Below are 19,983 nucleotides of genomic sequence, written 5' to 3'. Positions count from 1 at the left end.
ACCACACATCAAATGACTATAACTATCTAAGAAATCAGTAGAAATTGTGACAAAAGGTCACTGAATAACACACTGTAATATGAGAAAAAAATGTTAGACTAGGCCTAAAACAAGAGGCCAACTAGAAAATGTAATGCACACTAGATGGGAAGGGATATAAAGAAAGTAAACCCACTGAAAAGCTATAAGAGCTTTATAAACTATTCTAAACTACCTTAAAACTATCTAACTAGCAAAATTTTTAAGTAATGAAAAAAGTTTTACTGGCCCGAGCTAAACCAGAACCTCCGATCTGTTGCAGTGGCAAACAAGATCGGAGATAATGCCAGGTGCATCATGGGATAGGGACTTGGCTTCGAGCTATTTGAAGACCTCGAGCTTTGCAATTGGCCGTATTGGAGCCAAGAGATTGGCTCTGAATCCATCAGTAAAGAATGAGCGGCGAGATTGAACAACTTCACATCATTGATTATGTTGTCATGCGACTTATTTTGAGCCATTTAAATGTTGGTGAAATATTTGATTACTTCAGTCTGAAGAAGTCTTTAACAAGCGCTTACTGGAGTTTGTTATTAAAGTGAGAGTTTTTTCATTGTCTTTATATCTTTGTAATATTTAAAAGTGTTCCTGATTTTGAACCTTTATTTTGCTAATATTTTTGGCTTTGCCCAGACTTCTTAAGCAAAGAAGTTGAGTTATAGCATCTGTTTTTCTGTCAGCATTTATATTAAATCTTTGAAAAACAAAACCATCCCCGAAGACCAAAAGCATCAGCTCTTAAAATCCAAGGTAAACATTGAGATCAATCATTCCGGGTTGCTGTTCTCTAGCGCCTACCTTACTCATGTTCATTCACTGATCATCACCTTTATCCTAACAGGTTTATATCACAACCCTATTTCAGTTAAACAGTGTAATTGGAAAAAAAGAAGTTATGTACTTATCATAACGTTCCATCTGTGTAGTCTTTTTCATTTTTCCTCAACCTGTGGGTTTTGGATCAGACTTGGCCATTTAGGCTTCAAAGCTCAAGCTCCTCCCCTACCCATAATACTTCACTCCTCCCTGGTTACCTCAGATCAAGTTTGCTGCTACCATGTTTAGCAATATTATTATTATAAATACAATGTATATCAATACTGACAGTTACCAATAAAGAAAGAGAAAGAACAGGAGCTCAAGGAATAGAGGTCCCTAAAACATATGTCAGGTTATCCACAAAAGGGACAGGGGGAAGGAGGGAGGGAAGTTTGAGGAAGAATGAAAAAGACAACATAGATGGAACATTACGGTAAATTCATAACTTCTTTATCTGATGTCATCATTTTCATTCTTCCTAGACCTGTGGAACAGAGTCCCCAGCTACAACAACGTTGGTAACCAAAAGCAACTCTACTTCTGGACACAACGTCCAGATTGCAATGGGAAATGAAGGTGTGGGAATTAGACTACGAGGCAGCTGAACAAATATTACCAAATGAAATTTTGGTCCAAAAGGATTGGGAAGTTGACACAGATCTAGTAAAGTGAGCTTTGACTCTGTGAGGCAGAGGAACACCTTTGGTTTCATAAACAAATGAAATGCAATCCTTTAACCATTTATACCTAAGGTGGTCTTGGCAACTGGTTTACCCTTTTTTACATCTGAAAAAGATATGAAAAACTGGTCAGATTTCCTGAAAGTTTTAGTTCTGTCTAGGTAAAAACTCAACTGTTTATGAATATCCAGCAGATGGAGACTATATTCTCTCTTGTTTTGAAAATGAGGAAAAAATACCAGTAAGTTAATAGACTGGTTTATATTGTTCTCAGTTGCCACTTTGGGAAGAAAGGATGGATTCATACATAATGTCACTCTGTCCTTTTTGAAAATTAAGTATGGGTATTTAGATGACAGAGCTTGCAATTCAGATACTCTTCTTGCAGAAGTGATAGCCACCAGAAAAACAGTCTTCCATGATAAGAATTTCAAATTTACTTTGGCAGAGGGTTCAAATAGAGGCAGAATAAGTGCCTGCGAGGTGTCGGATCTGTGACAGGATGATGAAGAAGGAAAGTCCCTCTAAGAAAAGCCTTACATAATTTTGATGAAACCGAAGATGAAGCATTTTCTCCAATTTGAAAATTCGAAATGGCTGCCAACTGTACTTTTAACATTGGAGTGACTAGCCCCATCACAGAAAATATGGGAGAGAAACTAGGGCTTCTGGAGCAGGAGCAGTAAAAGGACTGAATTTCTACCATTTAGCCCAAACAGAACATATTTTCCCATTTGATCTTGTAAATTTTTCTTGTTGAAGACTTGAGAGAGGAGATCAGAATGTTTTGAACTGTAGACAAAAGCCTGGCAGATCTAGCCCTCACTGGAAGTGGAGAAACCATACAGCTAGTTTCAGACCTGGGAAATTGGGATGAATCTGCCCTAATGGATGGTATAAGTACACCTGGACAAGGTTCATCCCATCTAGGGAGGGCAAATCAAATTAGACCAAAGGAAGGTGAACCAGATTTGTCGAGGCCAGTAGGGGGCAATGAGGATCACTTTGCTCTTCAACCTGGAAGCTTTCTGAAGAACACTGAGGATTAAGGGGGGGGACATAAAGCAATCCGGGAGGCCAAGCATGGACCAGAGCTTCCCTGGGGGACCGGCTTTGAGGGGGGATGAAGACGAAGAACCTGCTGCACCTTTTGTTGTTAGGAGATGCGAACAAATTGCAGCAAGGCTGAACCCATTTGTGGAACAGCAAGCTCACCACTGACTCATTCAGAGACCACTCGTGAGGCAACAATAATATTCTGCTGAGCCAGTCCACTAAAATGTTGTGTTCCCCCGGAATGTACGTTGCAATCAGAATGTGGTTGGTAGATTGCCCACTGCCACACACACATCGCTTCTCAACACAGGGAGTAGGATCTGGTTCCCCCTTGTTTGTTGATGTACCAAACTACTGACACTTTCGGCTCAGACACCTCAGCTCTTGAGGCATCCAGATCAGAGGGCTCTGAAGGATCTAAGGGTCTAAAGGATGACTATCTGCCCATGGTCCTGGTACTACGGGGCTGGTAAGACCCCCCCATTTGGATCTGTGTATGAAGAAAGTGCCTCAAATCTGTCCACCTCTGATTCTAAAGAATGTGGATAGACCTGACAGATGGCCTGGATACGATCCTAGGAGAACTCTCTATACAAGGCGAACCTGTAAGGAGGAGGAGGGAGCACTAAAGGCAAAGGAGCTTGGGGCCAAGGAGAGGATTGTGTGGACTTAGTCAGATCTGATACTCTGAGATCCGATGCCTTAGGAGTCTTGGCTGGAGGCACATATGAAGATGAGGAAGCATACTTCTCTGGGGAACGTTTTCTGCACTCCCTGTCTTCACAATGCTTTTTGGGAGGGGAGTTGATGGGAGCCCCTGAAGATGAATCTACCGACGGGGCCACTAATGTAAAAGGGCTTCAGAATAAGCTTGTTCCTTCAGTCGGCCAGTGATCTTGGATGTAAGCCCTCACAGATGGTACAAGAGGTATCACGTTGAGCAGGGCTGAGACAATTTACGCACTCCCTGTGGGCATCAGATAAGGGAATCTTGTGCCCACAGGAAGTGCATCTTTTGAAACCTAAGAGGAAAGGAGGAACGAATGAGGAAAGGACAGCAGTTCCTACCATAAACAAACCAGCGGATGCAAGTAAGACAAGCTAAAATAAAAGTAGCACTTTTTTTTTTTTAATAAATCCCTGAGTCAGAAAGTAGAGTAGAAAAAAAAGTAAGGGAGGGTATAGTAAAAAAGGAAAAAAAAAACACTTAGCTTATGGCTAAAGATAAAAACTTCTCACTGGAGCTTGAGACAACAGACTGCAATGCTTCTCCTAAGAACAGCACACAAGATCTGAGGTAACCGAGGGGGGTGGGGGTGGGGGTGGGGTTTATAGGTAGGGGTGGAGCTCGAGTTTCAAAGCTTAAGCTTTTGTAAGCGGCTGAGTTTAATCTGAAACCCACAGGTCGAGAAAGAATGAAAATGACATCATATTTAATATTTTTGGTTTCCTCCTCATTTTTCCCCAAGCAGCAGCTTTTGTGGGTTCAACCACAGTCAAGGATGATTGGAGGGGATGGTGCAGCCATGGGTATTACAGGTGTGTAAAGCTGGCTATGATGTTATTTTTTGTGAACAGAATGTCCACCAGCAGGCTTTAAGTGAAGGGCACTATGTCAGTGATAAAACATTTAATAAAATTGTGAAACCTGCTACTTGACAAAATACTGTTACTATAACTAATGAGGTCTTTGAATTTTAAAGGAGATATAAATAAGAGTTATTATTAACCACCTGGATTATTCAGTAGACAAGATTGCTGTAATAGCTTTTGTTGGTTTGACGAAACATGATATAAAATATCAAGATAATTTGCTGTGGTTGGGAGGTCACCAGCGGCCACAGGGTTCACTGGTGCCGAAAGCCAATTATGACTATTTACCACCATTACTTTGTACCTTAAAACTACTCTTTATATCCCTCTTATCCAGCTATAGCAACAAAATAACTCATCCAAGCATAAACGCATAAACCTACAAACCAATGTTAATATTGTGCACTGTACTGTAGTTGCTCCACTTTTTGCTGTTGATTGCACAAATATATCTCACTTTCTTTTTCTCTTATTGCTGATTAATTTAGGCCTATAGCCATTTCTGTAATGTATACCATGCAAATAAAGTTACGTACTAATCATAGGGTTCCAATCTGTGTTGTCCATTTTCATTTTTCTTCAATTGTTGGGGGTACAGATCTGATATTCAGATACGACTTGGACACTTCCAGATCACAGACACTGAAACTCTTAAGCTCCTCCCTTTACCATAATACCCCACTCACCTTACAAACCTCAGATCTAGTTTGCTGCCCACAGACCTACACAGTAGTGGACAATCAGAAATAAAAGCATCTGGAGTTCAAATAAAGTAGCATCAGTTCCTGCAACATCCGTCTATCTTTTCCAAGATTAGAGCAAAGGAGGGTAGTTGGTGGGAGGGAAGTTGAGGAAGAATGAAAATGAACAACACAGACGAAACGTTATGGTAAGTACATAACTTATTTATCTGATGTTGTCATTTTCATTCATTCCTTCGCTGTTGGGACAGAGTCCCCAGATACCTAAATACTGGGAGGACTCTAAGGAAGGATATTCATGAGCACTGCTGAGCCAAAGGCTGCTCTTACCCTAGAAACTAGATCTAATTTGTAATGAGCAATAAAGGTATGAGGATTAGCCCAAGTTGCAGCTGCACACATTACATCCAAAGTTGTTTTAGACAGAAAGGCTGAAGAAGTTGCAATAGACCTGGTGGAATGGGTTTTTGGTGGTTTTGGTAAAGGCAAGCCCATTTTTCCATAAACAAAAATAATCCAATCAGTGAACCATTTATCTAAAGTTACTTTAGAAGCTGGTTTGCCTAATTTTGATTCAGAAAAGGAAAAAAAGTTATGTACTAACCATAATATTCCATCTGTATTGTCCATTTTCATTCTTCCTCAACCTGTGGGTTCGGATCTGAACCTTGGATCCAACTCAGCTGCTTTTTATAGCTAAGCATTGGACTCTCAAGCCCCTCCCCTACCCATAATGCCTCTGTCCTCCAAATTATCTCAGATCAAGTTTGCTGCAGCTATATAAGCAATACATAAAGGATGGATAGAGAACTATCAGAAGATAGAGAGCAGACAGAACCAGGAGCTCAAAAGGAACAGCAGTTCCTAGGACACCTCCAAAAATCTTCCCATAAGAGATAGGGGGATGGAGGGAAGGAAGGTTGAGGAAGAATGAAAATAGGCAACACAAATGGAACTTTATGGTAAGTACAGAACTTCTTTAGCTGATGTTATTTTCAAGTCTCCAGCTACAGTAACCTCGGGCGGCCCTCATGGAAGGATATTTGAAAGCACTGCAGAGCCAAAAGCAGCCCTACCTCTAGACACAATATCTAACTTGCAATGTGTGACAAAGTTATGCGAGTTTGACCAAGTTGCAGCTGCACAACTGTCTTCTAGCGGAACTCTATGCCAGAAGGCTTGAAATGTAGACATGGATCTAGCAGAATGAGCGTTAAAATTACCAAATAAAGGTATCCCTTTGGCAGAATGCACATGAGAAATGCAGTCTGTGATCTATTTAGACAAAGTGAGTTTTGACACTGGCCTTCCCATTCTAACTTTGGGGGAGGAAACAAAAAGGTGATCAGTTTTTCAAAAAGATTTTGTCCTGTCCAAACAGAAATGCAGCTGTCTATGGACATCTAACAAATGGAGAGTGTATTCACGCATGTTCTGGAAATTGGGGAAGAAAACTGGCAGGTTAATGACCTGATTGATATTGCTTTTGGAGGCACCTTTATGCAAAAAGGAAAGATTAGTACACAAGGTCATTCTGTCTTTATGAAAAATCAACTGGCGGGAGAGGGGGGTTGACTGATAAAGCTTGCAATTCAGATGCACTCTTAGCCAATGTGATGACCACAAAAAAGTCAGTTTTCCAGGACAAACTCAACTCTATCTTGGCTTTAGGTTCAAAAGGAGGTAAAACAAGAGTCTCAAGGAAGAGTGGGGTCCTTTATAGGCGGCCTAAGTAAAAAGGTACCCCTGAGAACGGTCTCGCACAATTTCAATGAAGCCAGAGAAGATGAATTGTCCCCAATGTGATAATTTGAATGGCTGCTAGTTGCACCTTAACAGTAGAAAAACTAGCCCCACATTGGAAGACTGAAGCAAGAAAATCGAAATCTGCAGGAATAGGGTCTGTAAAAGGATCCAAATGTCTTTGGTGAGCCCATATAGAAAATGTCTTCCATTTACTTTAATACATTTTCTAGTAGAGGCTTTGTGAGAGGATATTAAAATCCTTTGAACTGGTGAAGAAAGCCTGGTATTTCTAGCCATCATTGGAATTGGGGAAACCATGCAGTCAATTTCAATCTTGTAAGATCTGGGTGAATCTGCCTTCATAGGAAGGACAGAAGATCTGGATGTGGCTCCAGCATCCACAGAGGGCACACTGCATGAGATGAAAGAAAGGGGAAATAACTGTTGAGGCCAAAAGGGAGCAATGAGCTTTCTGAAGAAATTTGGGTATGAGGGGTAAGGGAAGGTGTGCATAAAGAAGACCGGAGGGTCAATCATGGACTACAGCATCTCTTGGTGACAATTCCTAAGGAGAGATCAGGGCAAAGAACCTGCTGCATTTGTTGTTGAGGGGCGAAGCAAAGAGATTGCAGTAAGGTTGACCCCACTTGTGGAAATTCATGTTTGCCATTGATTGATTTAGAGACCACTCCTGAGTCATCAGAATAACTCAGCTGAGCCTGTCTGCCAGAATACTGATTTCCAAGGAATGTGCATTGCAGTCAGGAAGCAGTTGGAAGAGATTGGCCATTGCCAAACCCTCATTGCTTCTTGACATAGGGGGTAAAGATCTGGTTCCTCCCTATTTCTTGATGTACCACACAACTGACATATTGTCTATTTCTATCTAAACTGTTTCTCGAGGCAGAAGGCTCTGAAATGCTTGCAATGCTAGGAGCACCATTCTCCCCTCTATGACATAGGTTCATAGGCAGGTACTAGGCTATAGGCCCTAGGGCCTATATATGCCTAACCAAACGGTACCCTGGCTTTTGCCACCCAAGAAAATTATTTTCCTGTGCCCCTGTCAAGCAGAGCCACAGAAGTGATCCCCAGGGTGAATTTTCTATCTCCCATCCAATCATCAAGATTTTTCTTGAAGAGTGCTAATGAAGAGCTTTGTTTGATATAGATAGGTAGTTTGTTCAAGAGTATGGGAAGTCTCTGGGACAGGAATCTATCCCCCCAGCATGTTCTGTTTATTGTGGAGACAAGATTTATGTCCCTAGAGCATGTAGCTCAGAGGGATTGGGATTTCTTTATGTGGAGCATGTCCAACAGCTCTGGGTTTGTTATAGCTTTGTAAGTTAGGCAGATATCACCTCGGAGTAGGTGATAAGCGACAGAGTAAAGCTGGATTTTTTTGAGAGGATCTGTTTAGGGCATCTGTTTCAGGCCGGTAAGCCTCTTTGTGAGGTATTTCTGTGGCCTTTCCAGTTGTTGTAGATATCTTGTGAGGTACATACCAAAAGGGGCGTTGTACTCTACAATGGGTCTAATGAGTGATGAGTAGAGGGGAACAATGACCTCTTTTTTCCTGGATGAGAAACCTTTTGTGATGAGGTGTGCCACATAGAAGGATTTCCTGACTACTGTGGCAATGTGATTATCAAAGGAGAGACTACTGTCCACCTGTGTCCCAAGGTCTCTTATCACACTTTCGGTGTTAAATGGACTACCGCCTATGTGGTAGTTCATGCATACAGAGTTTTTACCAAAAGGGATGACAATGCACTTTTTGGAATTGAGCTTGAGGCCATGGCTTTGACACCAGGCATCTGTCTCAGTGAGGCCCTTTTGTAGGATGTCCACATCGTTAGGAGTTTTGATTATGGCTCCTAGTTTGCAGTCATCTGCGAACTTTGTTAGCCAAAGACCTAGCTTGTACTTCAGAGAAGTAGATACCAAACAGGAGAGGACCTAGGAATGAAACCTGTGGTACTCCAATTGTCACTGGTATGAAGTTGGATTTAGAGTCTGCTACTTTCACAGTGTGGGTTCTGTCAGTGAGCCAGTTGGTAACCCATCTTGTGACAAAGGGATTTATACCGAGTTTAGTGAGTTTGTCTATAATTCCAGAGTGGGGGATGGTGTCAAAAGCCTTGGCGAGATTTAGATGGGCTGTGTGTACCACCTTACCCTCATCTATGGCTTTGGTGACCACTTGAAAGAAGTCTATCAGGTTTAGGAGACATGATTTGCCTTTTACAAACCCGAATTGGGTAGGGTCCAGAGTTTAGAGATTACCAATGTCATTGTTTATAAGTTCCATGATGATACACTCCATAGCCTTGCAGACCAGGCTTGTCAGGCTAATGAGGCTGTAGTTCCCGGGGTCTGTGGTGGCTCCCCTTTGTGGAGTGGGATAACCGTTGCTGTGCGCCATTCAGTGGGCACAAAGCCTGAAGTGAGGCTTTGATTGAACATGGTACTTGGGTGGGGTGCCAGTTCGTTCTGTAGTTCATGTAGAATGCAGCCTGGGATGTTGTCAGGTCCCATGGATGCTGTGTTCTTGGATTTGGAGATTGTTTTTTTTACCTGTGCAGTCGTAATTACAGGTACTTTGCATTCTTCCGGTATAGAGATGGGCCCTTTAGGGGATGAAAGAGGGGTAAAGTTAGCACTGAACCTATCTGCCAGAATGTTGGCAATATAGTACAGTTGTGTACCTACCATAGATGTAGATGTTCGAGTGTATTCACTGTTGCAGTCATTACTCTTGGGTTATCCTGCTGGCAGGCTACCCGCAGTTGGCCTGAATTTCAAAGTCTTGGTCCGGCGTTGGTTGCTGTCGCTTCCTCCCTGACGTCAGTGCGCCAGGGGTATAAAAGATGCAGCCGACGCCATTTTCTTCAGTTTTTCTTGTCTCAGATGTCAGGTGTCCCCAAAAGGGTAGGCTAAATAAATTATGCCAATAAACATGCATGCACTAAAGTAAACATTTCCTTCATCTACAAGCAAATACACCCCATAGGTTGTATAGAATAGAGAAGTACAGCTAAGACCCAGCAAAAGAAAGGGGGATGGTGGGAGGGTAACCTGGACTGCAACAGTGAATACACTCGAACATCTGCATTTATGGTAGGTACACAACGGTACTATGTTCATAGTGTATCACTGTTGCAGTCATTACTCTTGGGTTGAATCCCAAAGCTGAGGATGGGTGGCTGTGCTAAATAGGATTAGAAGAGGCTATGAGGCCCTGCAGAACTGCAGTGGCAAAGCCTGCTCTGGATTTAGAGTAGAGAGGTAATTGGTAGTGCTTTGTAAAAGTGTGCACTGAACTCCAAGTTCAGCCTCTAAGATGTCTTTTGTTGGTACTCCTCTGAGGAAGGCTGCTGAAGTGGCTGCTTCTTTGGTTGAATGTGGCCTAATGCTCTTAGGCACCGATTTGCCATGCTGTGAGTAGCAGAAACAAATGCAATGGTCTATCCATTTTGAAATAGTCTGTTTTGAGATAGCCTTTCCTTGTGATCCTGCAGCATATGCCACTAAAAGTTGCTCAGTCTTTCTGAAAGCTTTAGTTCTTTCCAAGTAGAAGCGTAGCTGTCTGTGTATGTCCAAAGAATGCAGAAGTCTCTCACCCTTGTTCTGTGGGTTTGGATAAAAGGTAGGCAAGTGAATGGTTTGGTTAAGGGCCACACTGGACACCACCTTAGGCATAAATGTCAGGATCGTCCTCAGAGAAACCCTGTCTGGATGGAAAATGATAAAAGGTTCCAACAACCATGAGTGCCTGTAACTCCGAGACTCGTCTTGCAGAGGTTATTGCTAGGAGGAGAGCTGCTTTCCAGGATAAAAAAATTATATCAGTTGTTGAGGCTGGCTCAAAAGGAGGCAGTGTGAGGTTTTCCAAGACATAATTGAGGTTCCATGCAGGTATTGGTGCTCTCCTTGGTGGTCTTATGTTTTTGGCCCCTCTGAGGTACTGCCTTATTAAAGGATGAGAAAAGATAGGTGGTTCCGTATTGTAATGGGCTGAAATGGCTGAGGCATGAATCTTAATTGATGAAAAAGATAGGCCTTTGTCCAGCATCTCACTTAAGTATTGTAAATTCTGAGGAATATTTGGTACAAATGTGTCAATTCCTTGTGCCTGGTTCCAAGGACAGAATCTCTTCCATTTTTCTGCATAAGATTTTCTGGTACTGGGCCTCCTGGCCTCCAAAATAACATCCATCACAGCTTTGGAGAGAGGAGTGTTCTGAATGGCTACACTATCCGCCATGCTGCCAGATTTAAGGTTCTGAATTGGCTATGCAGGATCTGATTGTTTTGTTGGGTCAGTAAGTGAGAAACTTGAGGCAATGTCCAAGCTGGACCTTGAGACAAGTTCTTTAGGATTGGATACCAGTGCTGGCATGGCCAATTTGAGGCAATCAGTATAATTTTTGGCTTCTCTTGTCTGACCTTTAGGAGTACCTTGGGGAGGAGAGTCAGTGGGGGAAAGGCATATACTGTTAGGTTTTTCCAGCTGAAGGAGAAGGCATCCACTTTCCATGCTTGCTTGTGGTAAGTCCTTGTGCAGAATCTCTCTAGTTGGCAGTTGTGAGGGGAGGCAAATAGATCTATGTCTGGGCATCCCCATTTCCTTGTTATCATGCTGAAGACTTGTGTATCCAGTTTCTACTCGTGGGGATCCATGAGGTTTCTGCTTAATTCGTCTGCCAGAGTATTTATTTTTCCTGGCAGGAATTGTGCTTGCAGGTGAACTTGATAAGTCAATGCTGTGTCCCACAAAGTCATGGCTTGTCTGCAGAGGGGGTATGAATGTGTGCCTCCCTGCTTGTTTATGTACCACGACTGTAGTATTACACAAACTCCACTCCACACACCTTCAGATAGAAACAACTCTGATCCAAAACAATACCAAAACAGCAAAATCTTCAGAAGTCAGGAATCGAAAAACAGGAACCAAAGTCAAATCCAAAAGCAAATTCTTTATTCTCCAGCCTCGGTGTAACCACCTTTCAAGAGTATACATTCTCACTGAAAGAATGGATATATATATATATATATATATATATACTCATAGCAATTAATTAAACAATTAATTAAACAATTATGTTCAAAAAAGTTTTAAAGCAGACACCTCCAGTTTATTTCATTATTCAATCCACAAGGTGTCATTGTATTGTATTTCAAAATAAAAATACTTTCCTTATATTGTAAGTTATATTTCAAAGCATTTTCATCATTACAAAGACATTTCACACTTTCTAAAACTGTTCCTGTTAAAAATGAAGCATCACTATTATGATAAACACTAAAATGTATGGCAATAAATTTATTTTCCCTTTTATGTCTTATGTCTCTAATGTGCTCACCTAACCTAATACAAAACTCTCTTTTAGTTTCACCTATATAATATAATCCACAGGGACAGTGTAAAGCATACACAACTCTCTTACTTCTACAGGTAAAACTATCTCTTACTGTGAACCTAATGTTGTTAATATAATAGAAGTAAGGGAGTTGTGTATGCTTTACACTGTCCCTGTGGATTATATTATATAGGTGAAACTAAAAGAGAGTTTCGTATTAGGTTAGGTGAGCACATTAGAGACATAAGACATAAAAGGGAAAATAAATTTATTGCCACACATTTTAGTGTTTATCATAATAGTGATGCTTCATTTTTAACAGGAACAGTTTTAGAAAGTGTGAAATGTCTTTGTAATGATGAAAATGCTTTGAAATATAACTTACAATATAAGGAAAGTATTTTTATTTTGAAATACAATACAATGACACCTTGTGGACTGAATAATGAAATAAACTGGAGGTGTCTGCTTTAAACTTTTGAACATAATTGTTTAATTAATTGTTTAATTAATTGCTATGAGTATATATATATATATATATATATATATATATATATATATATATATATATATATATATATATCCATTCTTTCAGTGAGAATGTATACTCTGAAAGGTGGTTACACCGAGGCTGGAGAATAAAGAATTTGCTTTGGATTTGACTTGTTCCTGTTTTTTGATTCCTGACTTCTGAAGATTTTGTTGTTTTGGTATTGTTTTGGATCAGAGTTGTTTCTATCTGAAGATGTGTGGAGTGGAGTTTGTGTAATTATCCAGGGATGTCGACTGATCCTAATTTGGATATTCCCAGGGTTTTTCGGGAGAACACAGCTTTGCAACAAGGTACTGTAGGGGCTGAAAGCTCTATGATTTATTCTGCTCAACAGAGAACTATTGAGCAGTTTTTTCAGGTTCTAGACCTGCTGTAAATGTTTCTGCACATGTTCCTGTGGATGCACGTCAACCAGAAGTGAGAGACTGTCAATTTTTTGATCAATTTTTGCAAGAAAGAAATAAAAGAGTGTTTGACCCTTTTGTTTCTGTGGGACATAAATTTCAAAGTGTGTCTCCAGAAATCAGAGAATTGTATCAAAAATATGACAGGTTGATTGAGAAAGAGACAAGGGTGCACTTTAACATTTTAGGTTTGCAAAAATATATTAGCTTGAATATTACACCTAGAGGTCTTAGATTCGTAAAGAATCCTAGTACACCATTTGACTTGAATTGTGCTGCTGATAAGAAATTTAAGGAACGCTGGTTCATAGCAGCACACAAGTGTGTAATAGAGTGGCTTCACATTCTGTTGGAGAGGGACCAGCTCAAACATCAGTCTCTTAAACAGGAGCTGGTTTCCCTTTCACATAGTATTAATTCATCTGTGAGTCTAGAAAATATGAAGTCTTTCATGGAGAAGACTAATGAGAGACTGAATAATCTAGAGAATGAACTTGTAAAACAAAAGAAAACAAAATTAATATGTGATATCAATGAATATGAAGCAGGGACTGCATTTTCTTACCCTCCTAATTGGACAGAACATAAGCGGAAACAACGTAGGAGGGTAAGATTCACTGATGCACCGTTGTCTTCTTCTTTTGCTTCTTCAGGGGAAGAGTTTAGGTCGGATACCAGTATGGAATTTCCGGAATTACCTAGACCAGCACAACCACGTAGGATGCAACAGGAGTTTAACAATGGAGGCTTGCAGCACCAGGAACGAACATTTCAACAGGGACAGAAACGCCTGAGAAGTTATGAGCAAGAAGATGTTTCTGTTCAGAAATTCAATCAACCTGACAATTTTCGTCAGAATGGAGGTATGGACAACAATATAACAACAAGAAATTTAAACAGTAATGACTTTAATGATAAAAGTATTGTTCTTAATTTATCCGGTTGTGATTTGTCTGATGAACAATTTGCTGTGTTATGTTTAGGTTTAAAGTTTATACCTACTGTTTTTCCTAAAGAATATTTGATACAGCAAGATATCTTTAAATTTCTTAGGAAGATACATTTGAAAGTTCATTTTAGCAGGGACCAAGGATGTTCTAATTCTGCACATGGAGGCTTTTCTTCATGTGAATCTGAGGATAGTTTTTATTCATGTGATGAATGTATAAGTAATGATGATGTGCAATTTCCTATTGTTGGCAATGCAATAGATATGTCTTATGTAGCTTCTTCTAACAAATTTATTCCGCCTTTTATTAATCAGAGAGCTATTCATTATGGCTCTATGATTAAATTTGAATGTGAGAATATATGTAGAAATATGAAATTGAATAGATGTAATAGTTTATATAACTTAACTTATAAAGAATGGAGTGATTTAAAAGAATTATGTGATGTGTATGAATCATTTGCAGGATGAAACAACATATGAAAGAAGCAATATGATTCATCATCAAAAGGCTGTTATAAAATTTAAACACATGTTGGACAGGGGAGTCAGACTGGGGTTTTTTACAGAGAAGGATGTGAGGAATAGGTTAGACAATGATAGAAAGGACCTAGCTGTATTCTTTTGTTTACCAAAAATACATAAGAACTTACATAACCCCCCAGGTCGACCCATTATTTCAGCCTGCAACTATTTCCTACATAACACTGGTTTGATTTTACATAGAATATTTTTACCATATGTAGTTAAATCTCCAGTTTACATCAAAGATAGTATGGAATTTTTAAACAAAATATCCTCTATTTCTTGGAACAACAAAATGTATTGGTTGGTTATGGATGTTAAAAGTCTATATACCTCTATTAGACATTATGATGGCCTCAATGCAGTGAGATCTTCTTTAAAAGACAACCCTTCTGTTGATTTCATAGTAGATTTGTTGGATTTCTGTTTAAAGAATAATTATTTTATTTTTAATGATGTTTTGTATCGGCAGAAACAAGGTACAGCAATGGGGGCAGCTTTTGCCCCCATGTATGCCAATTTGTTTATGAATTTTTTTGAAAGGAAATTTCTATTGGAGTTAAATTTTATGAAATGTAATGTGTTATTTTATTTTCGTTACATAGATGGCTTGATTTTTATTTGTGATGGTGGTTTTGATTCAGTTAATGAATTTTTGATAGACTTACATGGTAACCCATTTGGGTTAGAATTTGATGGAATACAGAAGGGAAACAAAGTAATATTCTTGGATCTTGTTTTGGAGGGTACAGAACATGGTAAAATTATATCAAATATACATAGGAATTTTATAGATGGTAATCAATACCTTCATGCATCTAAGTTGCCATCCTGTACATACTTTGGAAGCTCTCCCTTATGGGGAATTGGCCAGGGTATCTAGATTATGTAACACACAAGAAAATCTACAAAGGGAATGGGATATCACATATAATATGTTTTTGAAAAGAGGGTACAGTGTGAATATTTTAGAAAATGCCCTTATGAAGGTAAAAAAGGAGAATAATATGGTAAGGAATAAATGTAATAAGGGTGAATATCACCATTATAAGAAATATCATCTGGCAACCAGTGATAAAACTTGTAAGGATATTTATTTTGTCTCTACATATAATGTAAAAAGTGGAGACATAAAGGATGTAGTGGAACATTTTTGGAAATTTTTAGTGAAAGACAAGGTGTTGATGCACATTTTGCCACAAAAACCTTTATTCTCCTATAAAAGGGGAAGAAATTTGAAAGATATGGTGGTACATGGTAAATTTGTAATGCCAAAATTTTGTTTACCAAGACCACTAAGTGAATTTGGTACAAGATGTTGCAGTAGATGCAGTGTTTGTAGGAATATAGTTAGAACATTTAATTATATTAACAACATTAGGTTTACAGTAAGAGATAGTTTTACCTGTAGAAGTAAGGGAGTTGTGTATGCTTTACACTGTCCTGTGGATTATATTATATAGGTGAAACTAAAAGAAAGTTTCGTATTAGGTTAGGTGAGCACATTAGAGACATAAGACATAAAAGGGAAAATAAATTTATTGCCACACATTTTAGTGTTTATCATAATAGTGATGCTTCCATTTTAACAGGAACAGTTTTAGAAAGTGTGAAATGTCTTTGTAATGATGAAAATGCTTTGAAATATAACTTACAATATAAGGAAAGTATTTTTATTTTGAAATACAATACAATGACACCTTGTGGATTGAATAATGAAATAAACTGGAGGTATCTGCTTTAAAACTTTTTTGAACATAATTGTTTAATTAATTGTTTAATTAATTGCTATGAGTATATATATATATATATATATATATATATATATATATATATATATATATATCCATTCTTTCAATGAGAATGTATACTCTTGAAAGGTGGTTACACCGAGGCGCTGGAGAATAAAGAATTTGCTTTTGGATTTGACTTTGGTTCCTGTTTTTTGATTCCTGACTTCTGAAGATTTTGCTGTTTTGGTATTGTTTTGGATCAGAGTTGTTTCTATCTACACGACTGTAGTATTGTCCGTCTTTATCAGTGGTTGTCCTGGATGAAGTAAATCCTTGAAAGCTGTCAGGGCATTCTGAACAGCTAGCATCTCTTTTTGATTGATATGAAGATGCAGCTGGCTTGCGGGCCATGTGCCCTGAATACATTTTCCTGCCATGTGGGCCCCCCAGGCATAATCTGATGTATCCGTTGTTAGTGTCTGCCTGGCTGTGGGTAAAGTGAATGGCTGTCCCTTGTTGTGGTGACAGGCCTGTGCCCACCATCAAAATTCCTGTTGCAGGCAGGGAATGAGGGTAATTAATGTTTCCAGGCTGTGGCAATGTTGAGTCCAAACACTTTTTAGAAACCATTGTAGTTTCCTCATATGCAGTCTGGCATATGGAATTAGCAGAATGCAGGATGCCATGATGCCCAAAGCCTGCAGAATTTTTCTTGCAGATAACTGGGTCTTTGTTGCCAACATTTTGAAGTAAGAAGTCAGTTGCCTTTGTTTGTCTGGCGTGAGATAAGCCATCTGGGCAGCTGTATTTAAGCTTGCACCCAGGAATATTATCTCTTGAGAGGGTACTAGCTTTGATTTATTTTCGTTTACTGTGTACCCTAGGCAAATTAGTCATCTTTTTACAAACACCAGATGCTTTAGTAGAATGTCCTTGTTCTCTGCTTGAATAAGGCAGTCGTCCAAGTAAGGATATATTTGAATTCCTCTTTGTCTGCAAAATGCAATTACTGGTGCCAGGCATTTTGTGAAGACCCTGGGCGCAGTAGATAAGCCAAAGGGCAGTGCAGAGAACTGGTAGTGCATTCAGCCAGCTATGAATCTGAGGTATCTTCTGCAAGATTGTCTGATTGGGACATGCAGGTATGCCTCTTTTAGGTCCAACGTTACAAGCCAAGCCTTCTTGCCCAGCGTGGGCAGTAGCTGTTGCAGAGTCAACATTTTGAATTTTGGAACGTCCAGAAATGTGTTTAGAATAGACAGGTCCAGTATTGGTCTCTAGGCTTTGTCCTTTTTGGGTACCAAGAAAAGTCTTGAGTAAAATCCTTGTCCCTGCTCTTGCTGCGGTACTTGCTGAAAGGCCCTCATGTCCATGAGGGATGAAACTTGCTTTTGTGCCTCTGCCCATTGATTGTGTGGCAGGTCTGGCATACCTTTTGCCCTTGGCAGGGTGTGTGATGTCCGGAATCGGAGTCGTCGGTAATGCGGTGTCTTCGGTACGGAGGGGTGGAGAGACCATCTCAGAGGGAACCGGAGCACTCGCGCTAGGTTTTGGCGTGGAGTCGGTGGTAGACGCGGGCCGAGGATGTCGGTCCCGGTCTTTTCGCTTCTTGGGAATTTGCGATGTCGGAAGTTCCGAAGGCATGGTGTAAGCAAATTTATCGCCGAAAAAATCTTCAGCGAACTCCGCCCGGCGCCTGAGAGTGCGCTTGTTGAAGCGAGCACAGGCTACACAGGCCGAGACGTCGTGGTCTGGGCCAAGGCAAGGAAGACAGTAAGAGTGGAAATCCTTATGAGGCATTTGTTTACCACAAGAAAGACAATTGTTAACTTTTTCAGTAATTTCTGACATCGGCTGAGGCAAGAAAAGGTCCCTAACGGGGTACTTAGCTTTTTTGATGACTTCGATATCAAAGAATACAGGAGCTGACCGACCGGCACTTGCGGACTGCTTCTGCTTCGGGCACCGCGCGGCAAGAAAGACTGAAGAAAATGGCGTCAGCTGATGCTTATGTACTCCAGCCGCTCTGACGTCAGAGAGAAATGCGACATCAGCCGACGTCGGACCCAGACTTTGGAATCCGGCCGAGGGCTGCCTGAGGCAGGACAACCCACATGTTATGACTGCAGTTGCATTCTTGAAGGACATGTGGAACCTGTAGCCCTGAGACACTATGTTCAAGACCCATTTGTCCTGGGTGATCATGTGTCAATTTTGTGAAAAAAGTGCTAGTTTTCCCCCTAAGGGGGCTGCCAAAAGATAAGTGCTTGGTTCTGGCAGAGGGAAGTCATTGGGACTGTTTCCTGTATGGCTGTGATTTGTCTTCCCCGTTTTTGGAGGTAGAAGCACCCCATTGTTTAGGCCTGTATGAGCCTTGAGGCTGGGATCTGCCTCTGGGGTATCTGTATCTGCCTTTTTGTGACCTGTCTGACACTGGAAAGGACTAATTCTTTGTAGGCCAGTTGCTGCTAAATCTGGGTGGCTGCACCTGTAAGAAATCCTTAACTGTCTGCAGAGATTTTGCTTTGTCCTCCATTTTCTTCAACACCTCTTCTGCTTTAACACCAAACAAAGTATCATGCTGTAATGGTGCATCTAATAATTTTGCTTTAACATGATCAGGCAGATTCTGTTCCTTTAACCAAGCATGTCGCCTAATGACAGAACCCGTAACAGCGGCCCTGCAAGAGGCCTCCAGAGTATCAAAACCACATTGCAAAGTATGCTTTCCCACTTGTTCAGTTGCATGCAATAAATCCTGCATTTCCTTGTTTTCTGCACATTCAGAATTTGTTAACATTTTCTGTTTAAGCAGTGACAATAAGTATTGCTGATTTTTAAGCATATGAAATTGACAATTTAAAGCCCTCACAGCCAAGGTAGCAGAAGTGTAAACCTTTTTCCCCCATCTGTCCAGTGCCCTTGAATCCCTATCAGAGGGGATAGGGTTTTTTGCAGTGGAAGCCTTGACCCCTTTGGGACCCTGAGAAATAGTTTCTGAGTCAGCAGCAGGGTTTTTATAAAGAAATTTATGTGAATCTGGAACCCTGTAGTATCTGTCTGGCTTAACAGGTGCAGGAGGTAAAGAGTCAGGGGACAGGCCAGACTCTGAAAATACATCATCTACAATGTCTAAAACAGGAGGGATAGTAAGAAGCCTGTGCTGAGGTAGTAAAAGAAAATCTCTAAGCCTTTTCTTAGATTCTGAGTAGTCTTGGCTCTCCCAGTGGAAGTGCTCCCTCATGGTATGCAGGGTTTCCCCAAAAGAATAATCCTCAGGAGGGGAGGCTGAAGGGATAGATTCTTCAGCATCAGAATCCTCATAGGGAGGGAGAGAGTATTCTTGGTCGGAAGAGGAGTCAGAGGAAATGGAAACCTGATCTGAAGAATCATATTCTGTCTCTTGCCTAGGCCTCTTCTCAGGAGGGGGATGGGAACCCCTGATCAAAGTAATTAGGTCTTCGGCCATTTTGAGCATCTGCTTTTTAGGCATGGAGGCCTGTCCATGGCTTGCTGCACTTGTTTCTTTGTCTTTAGTGGTGCTTTAGGCTTCGAAGCTGTAGTCAGTTTTATATATAACTGTGTAGGCCTGAAAACACCCTCAGAAGCCGATGCCTGCTCAGCGGCCATCTGAGGGAATATTTTCCAAGTGTCCAATACCTTGAGTATCCAGAGGCCTAGTCTGCTCCATGTGGGAGTCAGAAGCGGCTTGCGGCTCTGAGGTAGCAGGCGTTAGGGGCTGAGAAAGCGCTTCACTGCGAACCGGCGACTGGCTTAGAAGAAGCCTCATCATCAGTTTTGGACCTTGGATGCCTGTCCTTT

The 19,983-nt window shown here is 40.6% G+C and overlaps 1 protein-coding gene across 3 annotated transcripts in view; it reads right to left on the bottom strand.

Annotated features, from left to right (window-relative positions):
- AMN1 (antagonist of mitotic exit network 1 homolog) overlaps positions 1-19,983 on the bottom strand; it is a 1,021,978-nt gene that overhangs the window by 327,165 nt on the left and 674,830 nt on the right. The gene's annotated exons all lie outside the window — the stretch shown is intronic.

Source organism: Protopterus annectens, chromosome 11.part0, assembly GCF_019279795.1.
Source record: "Protopterus annectens isolate FY-2018-M chromosome 11.part0, PAN1.0, whole genome shotgun sequence".
NCBI classification, from domain to species: Eukaryota; Metazoa; Chordata; order Ceratodontiformes; family Protopteridae; genus Protopterus; species Protopterus annectens.
Note: the sequence above shows the minus strand (reverse complement) of the source record. Positions and strands in the feature narration are given on the sequence as shown.